Here is a 16,890-nt window from a genome sequence, read left to right as displayed (position 1 = left end):
TTCCCTTGGTTCTACTAAGTGTAGAACAGAGACTGAGAGACATAGATCTGGAGGGGGTGCCGAACTATTTACCTGCCCAGGTACCCATGCATCTACATCCAGCCCTGAGCCCAGCCAGGACTTGCCCCAGAAAACATCTTTTCTATTCTTAAGAAAATGTATCCAAAGCATGGAAATAGGGCTAAAGGTGATGGTGTGTCCTCCGAGTGTCATATTGGAGCGTGGCTAGCAGGCGTGACCAGTATTAGATGATTCTCTAGGGGAAGGGTCCCTTTGCTGACTACTTATTATTGATCAGGGACCAGAGTCTGCAGCCACATGTTAATTTGTACAAGACTGATCATTGCAGATGATTTTCCTGTGGCCCGGTAGAAATGCAAGTGACTTCTCTTCCGTAGAAAAGATAATGCCAGAGGTTATGGTTTCTTGTGCTGTGGGACACTGACCAGTTTTGTGTCTTGGCAGTCTTATTTCAAGGTTCTTCCTTTCCAGATATAGAGTTGTCTCTCAGATACTTCTTTGAGCCAACTTTACCACTTTGCTTGTTCCCCCCGCCCCGCCCCCGAATGGGTTCAATTAAACTCTGTTATGTGTTGACTATACATTCGCATGAGTTGTGTTTTTAATCTTTTGAAAATTCTGCTTTGACAAAAATCTTGTTTTTCTAACCACTGCAATGGGCAGGGGTGCCCCCTGCTGGCAGGGTTATTCCATCCATTAGACACTAGAACCACATGCTGTTCTGAGACCTACAAAGAGATTTGGGAACCGAAAGAACAAGTCAGAGCTTCCAAAATATAAGAAAATGTAAACTTAAAAAATGAATGATGCTCAGTTAAAGAGCTACAAAATACATTTTAGATGTCTACCATAGCTTGTCAACCATAGCTTCGGCTCAACTCATGATTATGTAAAAATTATTTTTAATATGGTATATTCTCAGTGGTCACAATTTTTTTTTTAATTTTTTTTAATGTTTATTTATTTTTGAGAGAGACAGAGACAGAATGCCAGTGGGTTAGGGGCAGAGAGAGAGGGAGACACAGAATTGGAAGCAGGCTCAGCACAGAGCCCGACGCGGGGCTCGAACTCACGAGCCGTGAGATCATGGCCTGGACGCTCAACCGACTGAGCCACCCAGGCGCCCCTCAGTGGTCACAATTTCTGATGTTAGGAATCCCTCAAGACAAAGCGGAAGGCATGGTCTGTGTGTCAGTTTCACCAAGTGTAAAATGGAAATAAAAAATAGTTATGTACTTGGGGACGTTCTCTTGGATTCGCAGCCTGTCCCACCTGCCCTACTTCTGATGGGGTCAACTGTACAGAAGCCCAGATACACTTGACAAGCCCAGCTGGGCTCCCTAGGATGTGGTGGGAGAGTGTGGGCAAAATTCCTGCCGTATATCACCAACACACTGTGCCTCTGTGGTCCTCTGTCATGCTGTAGGACCACTGTGGTGGGCCGGGGCCTTGATACAAGTCAGCTATTGATCTGGGCAACAAGAGACCCATCTCCTCTTCTGCACAATCCACCAAAGTTCATGGGAGAGCATACTAATAGAAGTCTTCTTCCACTACCTGGTGGCAACAGCCGTCCAACCACTTTGGTTTCATCGACTCCTGGCTGCAGGCTGCGAGGACATGACACCCGGGAAATGCGGAGAATGTTCTGGTTTTGAGCTGTTTTTTGAGCAATCAATTCACCAGTTTGTATCCATGGTAACCCCTTGGGGCAAAGAAGAGTTCTCAATAGGGATTCATATCTCCCTGTCCAAGTGATCTTTTCAACTCTCCCAATTTTGATTTCGGTAATCTAGAAATAGCGATTTTGAGCCACCATGGACAATGGGGTTATAAATAGCATGACTACCTATTTCAAGCCCAAGAAACTCTGAACCAGATCAAAATCACTCATGTGGCCACAGCGTGGGGATTAGGCCCCTGTCCTCGCGTCTCTGAAATTGTGGTCAGGCCCACCATATCATTGTTGACAAACAGTGTTGGGTTATATTTTGACCCAAGGTAAGAGGAGAAAACAAATAGGCATACTGGATCGCAAGGTTTTGAGACTTTTACTGAGAAGGACCCTCACTCCTCTCTTGACCTCAGAACCCTAACATCTGAATTCTGGTTCCAGTCCAAGTTCTAAGGAAGCTTTAGGGCCTGTTCTTCGTTCATTTGTACTTTGGTTTCCCCATCTGTAAAATGGGAGTGACCCTTAGTGTAAGGATCAAATCAGGATGGAATGAGATAATGTATCAAAGTGCCCAGCACCTACTTGGTACCTAGGAAATATTTGCTTTAAAAGCTCCACAATTTTAAGGTAGATAACTGTTTTATATGTCACCAAATGAAGATGGTTAAGGTTCCAAGTTTGAAAAACAATCCTGTAGTTTGATGTTTGATGAAGGTCCTTCCTGTACAGATATGCTAATCTGGGAGGATTGACTCCATATCTTATCAATGCATTAAAATGTTTTCACACCCCACCTTAAATGACTCTATTAGTGTTGAATTCAACTGCAGTTCACCAGCTGGCATAATATTACTGCTTGTAGAATATGTTTAAATATAAACATTGATTGGTTTTGATTTTGCAGTCTTTTTTTTTTTTTTTTATTCTGGAATCAACCTTTTTTCTTTTGGCAATAATGCTGGCAAAAGCTAGATAGGGGGAGAATACCAGCCCAGTGAGAAGTGGGAGGGAGTCCTGAGCTGGAGGTTATAAATTGCAACAATAACCAAAGCGCGCATTCATTCGTGGGGTTGTTTAAACATTTACCCAAAATTGAAATAGGCTGGGACTTGCAAAAGAATTGGAAGGAATTGAAAATCCTTTATTTGGTAAGATCAGATCCATTCTTCTTCCTCAAACCAGTAGTCTCCAAAGACAAGTGGCGTGTTAGTAGGAGGAAGCGTAAAGGCTTTGCTGTTGTGCGTTGGTGAGTTAACGCTGCTGGGTTTGCTCCCATGCGACTTGTCCTTCCTTATCATTCCGTGCTCCTGTTGCAATGCAGGCAGCTGTCAATCATGGCTGCCCAAACCTGTGAGCACCCTCCCACGTGTTCAGGGTTTCCTCTGTTGTGAATTCCTCCTGCCCGGTGTCCAATGCAAACATCTGCATTTCCCAGCCTTCTTTGCCCTTCGGGTGCAGACATGTGACGGGATTTCCTGATCAAAAGCAGCAAGCACCTTCAATTTTAAAATCTACTCCAGGGGGTGCCTGGGTGGCTCAGTCGGTTAAACGTCCGACTTCAGCTCAGGTCACCATCTCACGGTCCGGGAGTTTGAGCCCCGCGTCGGGCCCTGGGCTGATGGCTCTGAGCCTGGAGCCTGCTTCTGATTCTGTGTCTCCCTCTCTCTCTGCCCCTCCCCCGTTCATGCTCTGTCTCTCTCTGTCTCAAAAATAAATAAACGTTAAAAAAAAATTTTTTTTTAAATAAAAATAAAAATAAAAAAAATAAAACTCCACTCCAGGCAGAAAGCGGTGGTCTCAGGCAGCACCAGGCTGATGGGCAGAATAAGCTTCAGAGGGCATCTGGTTCTGCCAAGGATCTAGGAGCTTCCTAACAACCCCTGCGCTAATAAATCTCTTCCTGCTTAATACCCAGCTCCTGGCATGTAAGAGGTACTCAACCCATTCTAACTGAGTGAAGGCCTGTCGAACCAGAATTTCTCCTGTGTATAGGTTTTCAAGAATCTGTATGCCTGGGGAGAAGGACTGAGTCTGTTTTGAGGTATATCCTCCCCTACTAACTGGGAAGGCAGAGGCTGTGTCCTTCAAATCCTTGGATGGCAGGGCCTGGCAAGTGCTTGGTTGGCACAGAGTCGGCCCTGACGAACCCTGAACTGGTATTATTTAATCTCCCCCATCCCTTCCTGTCTCTCCAGGGTTTTTTTTGTACTGCCATATCCCTGGGGGTACCTCACTCCATCTGCGAAGGTTGGAACAAGGGGCCCTCCCAGGACCACCCCCAAACTCGGGCAAGAAGGGCCCCTGCTCTGGTTCCTGAGCTTTAGACAATTCTGCCCTGGACCTCCAGCTGTACCTCATAGGATGTGCCCAACAGGAGCTCAACCCTCCCCCCCTTCTAAACCACACTCGAGACCCTGGATTTCCTTGGCCAAACACTGCTAAAGCCCAATTCTAGGGCCTGCAGGAGCCTTTCCCTTAGATCCAACCCCTTGAGGCAGACCATGCCAATGGTGTGGGCATGGCTGGATCCAGACGTGGTTATTTGTTGGCGGGGAGGGGTTGGTATATGGAGTTTTAACTCTTGGGCGTGCACAAGACCCGGGGTGTATGAGACGGATGTGTGTGAAGAGAAGCGGGATGGCCTCATGCCACAACTCCAGCTCTCCCCTTCCCACCGTGCTCTGGCGCAGAACTCCAAGGAGTCCAAAGATTCTAGAGTTGAACCTGACCTTTCAGGTAGTTTGGAAATATACCTGTCAAGGTCAAAGGACAGAATATATTTAATTTAATAGTTTATCCATGTACTAGTTACCTATTGCTGCATAAGAACTTAGACCAAAATTCAGCAGCTTAAAACAACCCCCACTTATTATCTCACAGTTTCTAGGGTCAGGAACCTGGGATCTGCTTAGCTGGCTTTTCTGTTTCACAGTCTCTCGAGAGGTTGTGATCAAAGTGCATCAGCCCAAGGTCTGCGGTCTCATCCAAAGGCTCAACTGTGGAAGGACTGGCTGTCAGACTCACTCACTGGTTGTTGGCAGCATTCCGTTCCTTCCTGCCCAGGCCTCCCCCACATGGCGGCTGACTCCCTCAAAGCGTGCAAACCCGAGGCAGGAAAGAGAGTCTGTTAGCAAACCAGAAGACACAATCTTTTCTCACCTATTGTGGAAGTGACGCCCCTTGCCTCTGTCATATTCTACTAGTTAGAAGAAGCAAGTCACTAGGCCAGCCCACGTTCAAGGGCAGAGCACCAAGCCCGCACCTGGTGTGGCCAGAATTCCCATCCCAGGGGTCTGGCAGAAGCCAAATGCTTCACTCTGAGCCAAGCCCTGGGTTGTGTGCACGTTGCTCCCACCCAAGAGCCCAGCGTTCCCCAGAGCACTACCTTGCACCCTGGACAGATGAGCAAAGCTCAGTTCAGAGGGAGCTTCTGTGAAGGACAGAAATTACCACCTCCAGTTCCAATTACCAGCTGAGCTAATTGCAAAAGTAATTGCAATTGAAGGGTCTAATTACCAGGCTGGGCCAGACAAGCGCCTCCTCCCCGCCTCTGGGGAGCCTCCTGCTGCCTCCTGGGGCTGCAGACATGGTGGGAATCTTATTCTGGAGAGAACAGGACATGTCCCAGAGACCAGATTGCCAGAGAGAGGCCACCATCTGCACCCCCCCCCAACCCCCAGATAAGGCTCCCCAGGCCCAACAGTGGTCTCTCCCCTCGCATCTTTGCTCCAGCCCTGGACTCTTAAGCCACTTGACCTACTCCTGTGCTACACACCAAGAGCCAAGAAATATGAACTGAGGACTCCTCGCACTGGCATCTGGGTCTTAGTCCTCTCCCTTGCCCTTCCCTCCCCCACGTGTCACTATACCAGGCACGCATTGGCATACCACTGTCTCCCCTGTCTGACCCAGTGTTGGTCCTCAGCCTGGCTCCTCGAAGAACACACTCACGCCTGTGTGCAGCTGCCAGCCTCTGGATTCTACTACCTACCTGCAGATCCCATTCCTGGCACCTCCCGCCAGCTGCATCCCAGCCTGCGCAGCACATCCGGCCCAGGAAACCAGCTGGGTCTGGCCTGGTGAGCTCAGCACCCAGCACCCAGCAGGTGCTCATGTATCTCTGAGGAGGAAATGAAGGCAACGAAGAGAGACCACTGAGGCAGTGTCCTCCCCTACTCTGCAGCAGCTCCAGCTGCCTGCCACCCTCCATCAGGCACCCTCCAACTCCCACTCCACACCCCCAAAACAGCTGTCCTTGGACCTAGCCAGGCACACACCGTCATCCACCCTCTGGAGCCTGGAACCGGGGCGAGGCCTACACAGATCCTGGGGTTAGGTCCCAGCTCCCCAAGGTGTGCGTTCTGGAAGAGGGACTGCTGGTGGGCTCTAGGTGGGCACCTCCTCCTGGCCCAGAGACTCCTCGCCTGTCGCTGGGGAGAACAGCACTGCTGGAGGGCCAGGGCCAGCTCTGCCAAAGCCCAGGAACCATGGCTGGCGTCCCTCTGCCAGGATCTGGGGGTCACGGTGGGAGAACTCGCTATTCTGTCAAAACCTTTCTAACTCAGGGGGAGCCTGGCCACTCTCCCGCTGAGCACCTTTTAATAGGACCCTATTGCCCTCAGGACAGAGCTGAATTTCTTAGTTGAGCCAACCTGCCGCTCTCTGCCTCTATCATTTCATCCCTCCTCTGCTCCCCTGCTGCCCCAAGGCGCTCCCCAGGGCTCTGGCCTGCCTGGCCTGGTCTGCCTGCTTCACGACCCTGGGGTACCCCTGCTTTGGCTCTTCCTTTGGCAAAACCAGGTAAGGTGGAGCCCCTGAAGCTCACACAACTTGGGGTGGGTCCTGAAGGAAAAGAACACAAAATGATGAATGCAAAATGATGAAGTCAGAGCCCTGAAAGTGAGGGTACCTGAAGCTTTGGGCCATTGGCCACATGGCCACTTGCTGCTCCCTCTGTAGCCTTCCGACCTCAGCTACCCAGCACACTCACCTGACCTGTTACCTTCTTTGACCAGCCTTTCCCTGGCCCCTTCACACCACTCCCCATACCTGCCCAGGTTAGGGTTCCCAGGATGCCCTAGGCATGGCTTCACAGTGCCCATATTGCCCTGCGTCATAAGTATCTACCTGTGGGCCTGACCCTTCCATGAGGCTGGGGCCTCCCTGCCGGCAAGGGGAGTGCCAAATCGTCAGCATTTTGTTCCGCCCGGGCGTGCAGGTGTCTCTGGAGATAGGTTGAATCAATGAATGAACACTTTTCCCACAATCAAGTAAATACATGAACATCTCTTATCTCTTCTGGAAGGCTTCAATGTTCAGCTGTGCAAAAGCAGGGCTATTCCACCAGGAAGGTCTCCCCAAACCCACTCACAGACGCAATCAGCCTGAAACTCCCAGCTAAACCCTCCAACAGCCTGGAGGCCGGGCTCAAGGAGTCCACCAGGGGGCAGTGTGGGAACATGGATGCTTATCTAACAGCACCTTGCAAGTAATTGCCCTTTCCTAAGCCTTCTGCTTGCGGAAAGGATCTCCACCCAGCCCCACCATCCTGCGGCTCCCAGAGCTCCAGCTATTCATCCGCACTCTTTACAGCAGAAAGCCAGGGCCGAGGAGTCAGGCAGATCCAGGATCAAACCCCAGCTCTTCCATTTCCATCCTAGCTGTGTGAATGTTGACAGGCTCCTTTCCATCTCTGAGCTAGTCTTCTAACCTGCAGGGTTGATGTGATGCCCGTGGGAGTCTCTGAAAATGGTAAACTGCCAAATTCAGGTTGGTTATTGGTTAATTCATCATAAACCATTGTCTCGGTCCACTGTCTGATTCCCAGATGATGCCACATGAACTGGATTTCAGCTGCGGGGGAAGATGTTGAAAATGCCAACCCTATAATAAGGTTATAAATGCTCTGATTTAGTCTTTATTAAAGACATTATGAGCAGTTTATTGATTTTTTTAAGGGAAATGAGAGGAAGCAGGAGCAAACCCTCCTGGGTGCCAATTGAATTAACAGCTGGGAGTTTATTACATGGGAGACACGGCCGAGCAGCGTGCCGACACTGGTTTCTGTCCCTCTGCTGTCTCCTTCCCCTGCCACAAACCGTGAGCTCCTCCAGGCTGTGAAGGAGATCAGAACCTCTCTGGAACCCCAGTGCCCAGCACAAGGGCCAACACACAGTCGGTGCTCAATTAATGCACACTGTGTTGCTCTAAGGAAGGCTTTAGAGAACACTTCCTTTCCTACTATTCACTTGGGTTTCTGTCAGCATCATCAACAGTACTTGGCTGCAAGCCCTAAACCCTGACGTGAGGGAACTTAATCTACTGGAAGGATGTCAGGTAGCTCCCCAAATGAAATGAAAGCCAGAGGACTGAGCTCAGCAAATGTCAGAGCAGCTCAGGGGTGGGGGGTTGGAGACACTCTCCTCTCTGCCTGGTTGCCACCACTGCAATGAATGACTTCTAATAGTCTCTTCCTAGGATTCAAAACTCCTGGAGAAAGGCCATGCCTTTCATTGGCCTGGTCTGGAGAACATAGCCACCTGGCTGGATAGCCCCAGGACAGCCCCACCCACAGTGCACGAGGGGCAAATCCCCCAGTGAAGGGGGCAGGGACGCTGGATGGCCAATGACCATCAGGTCCATGACCCAATTCAATACAGCAAGTCCAGGCTGGGACTCCAGTCCCCGGAACTCCCCTGCAGTTCCCAGAGCCCAGTCTTGCAGCACAGAGCATGGGAAGGTGGCCGTGTGTGGGTGGAGCAGGTAAGACTGAGGTTCCTCCTTCAGAGTGTGGGAGAGCCGGCCGAGGAGGCAAGACCCTTGGAGGGCAGGGCAGAGTGAGTGAGTGACAGAGAGAAGCCTTCAGTTCAGTTACAAGTCCTGGGAGCTCATCTCAGCTTGCCCGGCTTCTCTGGGCCTCAGTTGTATCATCAGTGAAGATTGTTCTGGGCAAGCTTCCCTGTCCTCCATAGTCCCTCTGTTCAGCAGAATCCAAGTACGTGGGTCCCTGAGGCCTACAGAGACGCAAAGACCCCATGGTCATTGACCACACACACACACACACTCACCAGACCCCAGCAATAAAGAGGCCCCTTCTCTCAGTCATTAAACAGCAAATTTCTAGAGATGGGAAGCTGACCTTGAATTAGCTCTTTTGCTCATTAGCTGTGTGACCCTAAGCAAGTCATTAATCTTGAAGTTTCAGTGTCTTCCTCTGAAAAATGTAACACCTTCCTCATAGATTTGGTGCATCACATGAGGCAACACATGTGGGAGAACTTTGTACATTGCAGAACCCGGGAACTAATTTTACTTTTCAGTGGCAAAAGCCCTTTTATTTTTATCTGGGGGTAACAGAGCCCTTTATGTCTCCCTGCATTTTGCAGACTGGCTCATTGGGAATCCCGTAGCCACCGGTCCAGCCCTCTGCTTGCAGACCCATGCCACAGAGTCCTGCGTGAGCCATCCTGGGCGGGGGGTGGGGGGTGCGGTCCACGCGGCCCATTCCTGCCATCAGAGACTCAGCCAAAGTGTGTGTCAGGGCCCCTGTCTACACCTAAGGGCGGTACTTACCGAGGCTACCTGTGTAGTTAGCGTCATGCCAGCTGCTGCAGAAGTAGCCCCAGAGGCCTGGGAACACTCACACCCAGTAGGAGTTTATTTCTTGCTCGAGCAATAGTCCAAGTCAGGAAAACCCAACCCATCCAGAGGGGCCCTACGTTTCCGAGTTCTGTCTCATTTCAGCCTGCAGCCGGGACAGTTGTTGCCTGAGCATGTGGCTTTCTGGTAGTATCTTGCTGTGGGCAGCAAAAAGGAACAAATGCACTCTAGCTTTCAGGCTCTTTTCCTCTTCCATGTTGGGCAACAATTCATTAGATGTTCTCAACTGTGTACCAGGAGTCCCCAGCTTTCCCGCCTGTGAGTGCTGTGTCCTCTCCACCCATTGCCCAATCCCAGACCATGCCCTGTATGTTGTTATGGCAACACCTTCACTTCAAGGCACCAATTTCTGTATTAATTTGAGTAATACAAGCTGCGGAAATGTAGCTCCAAACCGAATAAGGGTTCGACATGTCTGAATTGGTCGCTTCTTCATACGACAGACCTGAGCCTGTATTCCTAGTCATCGGGGGTTTCCTCTTCACCAGGATCGGGGAGAGGCTTCGCCATTTGTAGTCTTATCCGCCTCTCTTGCCAGCCTTGGGAAGGGGAGACAGTGAGAAGGGACATGCTTGCTCCTCAAAAGCCTCAGCTCCAACCAGCCAGGACTCAGAACTCAGCCCATGGCCACATCTAACTTACAAGGGAGGCAAGAACCAGGAAGAAGAGAAAATGGGTTTTGGGGGGAACGGCCAGGAGCCAAGTCCAGCTCCATCTTTGGGAGGGGTTTTCTCTGACCCACCCCTCATGCCTAGTGGCGCACATATGGTCATTCATTCATTCAACACATGTTTACTGAGCACCTACTATGCACAGGCCCTGTGAGGGGAGGCAGTGACTGATGAATCAGACACTGATGTGTGTCCACAGTGAGCTCACAGCCTAATGGAGAGACCAGAAACGTACAATTCCACCCCAGTGTGGTTCGAGCTGGTGAAGAGTGTGCAAGTGCAAGGAAGGGGGGTTTTAAGGTGTTGAAGTTGTACATGGAAGACTTCTTGGGGGGGGGGGGGGGGTTTACACTGAGGCCAGTCAGCTGTAGGCACTGTCCTGATGGAGGAGGAAGGGTTCAGAGTAAGTCCCAGGCAGCGGCCAATCTGAGCCTGGGGCAACCTGCCAGGTGGGGCGGGGCTGGTTGAGAGGAACAGACCCGAACCCCAGCTCTCCTTCAGCAGTGAGCCCCTGGGAGATGACTCTCTCTTGGTGAGGAGGGAGGCCAGTGCAGAGCAAGATATCCAGAACGTGAGATGTCAAGTACTAAGGGGTGTATTTGTTTCCTCTGGCCGCTTGTAACAAATGACCACAAACTTACTGGCTTACAACGACACAAAGGTATCACTGACCAGTCTAGAGGTCAGAAGTCCAAGATGGGTCTCAAGAAAACTCCAGAGGGGAATCTGTTTACTTGCTTTTCCAGCTGCTAGAGGCCACCTGCATCCCTTGGCTCATGGCCCCCAGCCGGCAACTGCATCCCTCCAATCTCTGCTTCTGCCCTCACAGCCCCTCCTCTGCCTCTCCCGCTTCCCTCTCATGCATAAGGATACTTGTGATTATATGGAACCCTCCTGGATAATCCAGGATTGTCTCCTTCTCTCAAGGCTCTTAACTTCATTTCCTTGTGGAAATACTTCTGCACATTGTTAACCCAGGGTTTGGGCCATGACCCAGTCGAAGACCACCAGAGCCGTCCATTGCCAGGTTCGGGGCTAGGCACGGCCCAAGCCAGGACAATGACTGTTCTTGGAACTTATTACAGAGCTATTGGGGAAGAAGTGCTATGGTGGCTCTCTTTGGGAGAATCCCTCTGAGGCAATACACACATAGGGAAAGCAGATTTGAGTAATGGAAAGAGATGATGACATTGTTTGAGAATATGGATCTAGCTATGCCTGAAGCCAACTCTGGACTTCTCAATTACATGAACGAAAAAAAAAAATCTATTTGGGTTCCATTCCGTTTCTAGCAGTTGCAACCAAATAGGTACTGATAAATCCAGTCTCCGGCACTAGCCTCAGGCTTAGGGACCACCTGCAATGTCCCTCTCCCTTTCCCCAGGCTTCCCCATCCTTCAAGACTGTTTCACCCCACCTCTCCAAGGAAGCCATCCCTGATTCTCCACACTCCCAGCTCACTTGCCCCTACCTAGAATGCTCCCCATAGGATCCCAAGCTCTCCAGTTGGCCACCTCAGCCAAGTGCCTTCCCACTGCCCCCTTGACCTTCCTTGTCCTTTCAGCCTTAGGGATGAGCTGCCTGTCTACCCTCTGGTCACTTACATCTGCTAGAACATGACCTTCCACCAATCTGGAAGGACCAGATGCTAAGCTACAGGAGAGTCAACAGCTGCCATCCTCGAGAGCAGGGAAAGAAAAGCATTATTGGTCCTTCGCCAAGGGTTGCTGCGCCCTGTCCTTGACAGGGCCCCAAAAGCCAGCTCAGAGCTTCTCACCCTGAGGTCTTCTCTACAGGGCCAAGGCCATCCCCAACAGAGCAGCAGTCAGATCATCAGTCATTTCCCCCGGACACAGAGAATCAGGAAGCCTCCTTGAAGATCCCGGTGCCCTAATCCTTCCATACCTCTGATTCTGATCTGATTCTCGGATTCTGATCTGATGCACAGCCAGGGTTGAGGACCACTGCCATCCCTCAACAAACTTTATGATCTTTGAAGGTTTTCTTCACACTTCTCTCCTATAGGACTGACTCCTCCTCAGCTGAACTCTGAGATATTTAGGCTACTTTTTTTTACCCCATAAAAATCTCCCTTTAGGAACTCAAAATACTAAAGTAAAAGTGATGGATCAGAAAAAAAAAAAAAACTTGAACACCTCCAGACACAGGAAGCTCACCACTTCTCTGGCAAATCATTCTCTTGATGGACGGTGGATCCAGGTCTGCCCTCTAAACTTACTTTCCTCCAGCCCTCTGGGAAAGCTGACAGAGCACCTCTCCCCCTGGCCTGGACCCCCCAACTTTCCAGTGCTGGCCTCAGCCCCGACACTCGCTGGCTGTGCAGGAGGACATTCTCTTGGGTCCCCTACCATTGATACCCACATTTCCACAGACCCCTCCCTTCTATTCCAAGTATCTCTAGCTGTTTCCTGGGGAGTCTCTGACATGGGGTCCCGTGCCACCTCACGCCACACCTCTCTCAGCCCCTCCTCAATGGGAACACGCACTGTAAACATTGTAGAACCATCGAGGCTGCCTCTGAAGAGAACACGTGTGGCTGCTACAGCTCTTCCCACAGAAGGAAGATGTCGCTGCTGAGAGGAAGGTGCAATGAAAATGTGGGGTGCTGCAGGGGTGCAGTGCGTTTTCCAGATCAGAGCATCAGACTTGACGATGCTTCTCAAGGAGGCTAGGCGAGGCCTCTGTTCTGCCGCAAACCACCCACCTTCCAGAAGCTACTCCCAGACCTGGTGTGTATGAGCCAGGCTCTCCTCCCCAGCCAGCACAGCCCAGCAAGCTGCGTGGGTACACAGCCTGGCCAAGCTCGGTATGTAACAAGAGCCACGAGGCCCATGATGGCACAGCGGCAGGGGGGTCAAGAGAGCCCCCATCCCCTTATTCCATGAAACTTTTTTGTTATTATAGACACCACTTATGAGTCCCCACTGCGCATGCTGTAGGCTCCAGCTGTGCAACCCTGGGCAAATCAGTTCTCATCTCTCAGTCTATTTCTTACCTGTAAGACGTGCATGATCCTCGTCTCTGCCTTAAAGGATTGTCAGCAGAAATGAATGAAACGAGTAAGTCCTCAAATAATGTCAGCTGCTTTCACACTTCTTCTATCCTGACCACCACACAGCTAGAAGGGGAGGAGGAGACTGAGGCTCAGGGAAGCTCTCGACCCCACTCAAGGTCCAGCAGGGAGAACTGTGGGTGAGGCCAGAAGCCCTTTTTCCACCATGCCATTGTGTCCAAACTTAGGGACTCCATTGTCATTCCCAGCAGCACACCGGGGGTCAGGGGCTCTGAGGCACATCGGGCCTGGTCCCTGGTCCAGTGGAGGCAGACAGACACACAGTAGCACTGCCAGGGAGGAAGAGCTGTGATGGGGACCTAGGGAGCTGGGGAAAACCAAGGAGAGTCCTCACCCAGACTGGGGAGCCCTGGGGAGACACAGAAGAGGTGACTTCTTAGCCAGGCCCTGAGGGCTGAGTGCTACATATGGAAGCAGCCCCCCAGTTCCTCAGAGAAGCAGCTGGAACAGTGGTAAGGACATGGGTTAAAGCCTGGTCTGCCCCTCAGCCGTGTGAAGAGTAAGTCTGCCTCTCTGAGCCTCCATTTCCTCATCTAAATAGCAGGGGATTTAGTAACAGCAAGATCACATTGGTGAAGATGCCTGGCGCCTGGTAAGAATTTATAGGCTGCAGAATCTCAGTCTCCGACCTCTTACTAAGCGCCTCCTGCATGCCCAGCCCAGGGTGGGAGATGATCATCATCCAGTTTGCAGACAAGGATGCTCAGGCTCTAACAGCTGAGGGACTTGCCTAAGGTGGCACAGGTTCACCGCCAGCTCTGCATTCACTGAACGCTTACTAAGTGCTCATCACCTCAGCGAATCCCCCGAACATCTCTGGGAGGATGGCGTTGTTTGTTTCCATTTCACAGATGAAGAAATGAAGGTCCAGGATGCGGACTTGCACAAGATCATCAAGGGGCGGGGGGGCGGGGGGGTGTGGCTTGACAAGGGGCCATGACGAAGGCCAACCTCAACCTTCTTTGGCTCTCCACGCCAGTACCTCTGCCACCAGGCTCCAGATGTGGCCCTGGACATACCTAGAAGTTGACCCAAACAACGTGGTCCCACAAGGGTCTTTGAGGTTGACTCTGAGATACCCAGATCTGAATTCTCAGAGGAAATAAGCTTATTTTGCTGCTAATGGAACAGTGGTGGGCATTGGTTGTTTCTTCACCTGTAAAACAGAATGATAATAATCCTTCCCGGTGTCCCCTGCCTCAGATAGCAGAATCCACCCTGGTTTTCCTGCGGGACCCACCCGTTGCCTCTCTCAGCCCAGGAGATTTGGATGGGACCAAATCCCCACCCCCAGCTCCAGGCGTGGAGCCCAGCAGGGCTGGCTAGTCCCCCAGGTGCAGTGTTCGGACCCAAGCCCCAAGGGTCTTGGTGTCTCTAATGGGAAGGGAGAGGTCTTTCAACGATGCCGTTGGGAGGAAAGGACAGAAGCCAAGGCTGCCCGAGAGTAAGCGTGGCACAGGAGAGCAGAGCCAAAAACTGGACATTGTATCCTGACACACCATCTGATCGTCTGCGTGCAGCCTTGTTCTGGCTAAAGCAACCCCTTAGGAGATTTAATTACAAAGACCAGTAAATGCCCCTCTTTTCTCAAGTCCCCCTCTGAATCCGGTTTCTGATACTCGCAACAGCAGAAACTTGACAAATAAAATAACCCCAAGTAGATCTAAAATATCACATTTGCCATGAAAAACAAAAATACAAGAAAGCATTAACGTTTTAATGGTAGTAATTAAACAAACAGGAAAACAATCAAATTAAATAAGAGAGTTTTATTTATCTAGAAGGCAGTACTTAAAGAGAGAATTATTTATTTAGGAAAGAATAAAGGTAGGGGGGAGGGGAATGGAGACTTCTGAAATTCTGAAGAAGGCATCTGGGCACTCAGAGGGAGAAACCATCATGGATTGAGTGCTAACTATGTGCTAGGTGCTTCTCCTGACCTGATCCATTCCATGCTCAAAAACCCAGCCTAAGTAGTGGTTTTATACCCACTTTCACAAATGCAGAGATTGATGTTCAGAGGAAATAGACACTTAGCCAAGGCCACATAAAATTGGCACCGAGCTTCATCTCACCCCGAGTCCAAGGCTATCTGCTCATCAAATAATTCACTCAGGAAGCATTTATTAAGCACCTGTGGAATACCACACCCTAGGATAGCGCTGTGATCACAGTCACTGGTGGTCACCGTCGGAACATTATAGAAGGCTTCCAGAAGTGGAAAAATCCATCGTGAAAATCAGGGCCAGCACCAATGAAGACGAGGCTACCTCCTTCCCCAACCACTTCTGGGTCACCAAGTACAAGGGGAAAATTCAAGTCCATCTGATTGTAGAGTCTGCACATGCCCTAAGACAGAACACCCTGTGTCTCCAGGACCAGCACAACTCCCCTGTGCTTGGAACTTACATACTCCCTCTGCTCTTGAGAAAAGCACTGATGGCCTCGTCTAGAAACCCTTCAACTTTTCCTTCTATAAATAAGAAATCCCTTGCAAATAATTACACTGCCTCTCTACCCACCGGTTCTAATGAAAAGCAAATGCTTCATAAATCTTTTTAAAAAATCCATCCACAAACTCCACCTGATGGGAGACTTCAGGAACTCAGAGCCACACAGGGTCAAGCTGGACCTAGTTTAGCCAGGACAGAGCATGGGACCGCCATCGAATGAGAACCTGCTGTGAGCACGCAGCGTCAGGCTGTAAGCCTACAGGTTACTGCTTCGCTGAATGCACCCAGGCCCCTGGCAGGGACGTAGCCCTCGCCTCCATAGCACAGATGAGAACACTGCAGCCCAGCGAGACGGAAACATACAGTGATCCAGGGCAGAGCAACACCTGAACACAGACCCCTCTGTTCCCAGAGGCTGTCCTGCTCTCATCTCGCCATCCTTGCCCTCACATTGGGCAACAACAACAAGGCAGGAGCAGCACTGAGTCCCCAGACACTTCTTTATTGCTGCAAGAAGAAGCTAAAAGTCCCCCTGTCTGGTAGCTGCAGAGTAGGGTTGCAGGGACTCTAGGGAACAAAGTCACTCACATTCTGCCCAGACATCTTCAGAATAGATCGCAGCGCTCTGGGAACATGCCTCCTTAGTCCCATAAATAATGGAGAACCCGTGCGTCCTGTGGCATTTCTGCTGAAATCATCACTCACCCACACTCTCTGCGCTTCCCGCAGAGGCCAAAGAAATCCTTGCTGATTTTTTTTAAATGCAGCTTTTGGTGAACGTAGTTTTGGATTTAGCCTCCACTGAGCCCCTACTCAGTGCCATGCCCTGTCTTAGGCACCTGAGGGGCAGAAATGACCTGAACACAGCCCTGCCCTCAAGGAGCTCAGATGCTGCTGAGAGGGGAGAGATTGAACAGACTCTGGAGTTGCCGTGACGTCAAGTATTCAGCAGAATCGGGAAGAGTGGGGAGCAAGGAAGCGGGGGAGGGTCGCTGCAGACCAGACTGGCAGGTCAGTGTCTTGCAGGGGGGGGTTAGGAAGAGTCAAGGCTGTGCCCAGTGGGGGAGCCACCCTGGGGAGAAGGGTGTTCTTAGAAGGGGCGGGGCTAGTTGGGGAGCCATGGGATTCCTCTGTTACCCTCAGGTCTCAGTCAAGCTATGAAACTTACAAAGTCACAAAGGTAATGAGATGTTGTTGTTGTCGTTGTTGTTGAGATGGGAAGGGTGTCAAGATGTGCACACCTGTAGCCAACCTGAGGCAGTACACACAGATGTGGAAGCTGAGTGTCACAAGGAGGAAAGCCAAGGGCGTGTGGAA

This window comes from Panthera uncia (genome assembly GCF_023721935.1).
Source record: "Panthera uncia isolate 11264 chromosome A1 unlocalized genomic scaffold, Puncia_PCG_1.0 HiC_scaffold_17, whole genome shotgun sequence".
NCBI classification, from domain to species: domain Eukaryota; kingdom Metazoa; phylum Chordata; class Mammalia; order Carnivora; family Felidae; genus Panthera; species Panthera uncia.
This window is presented reverse-complemented; position numbering follows the sequence as displayed.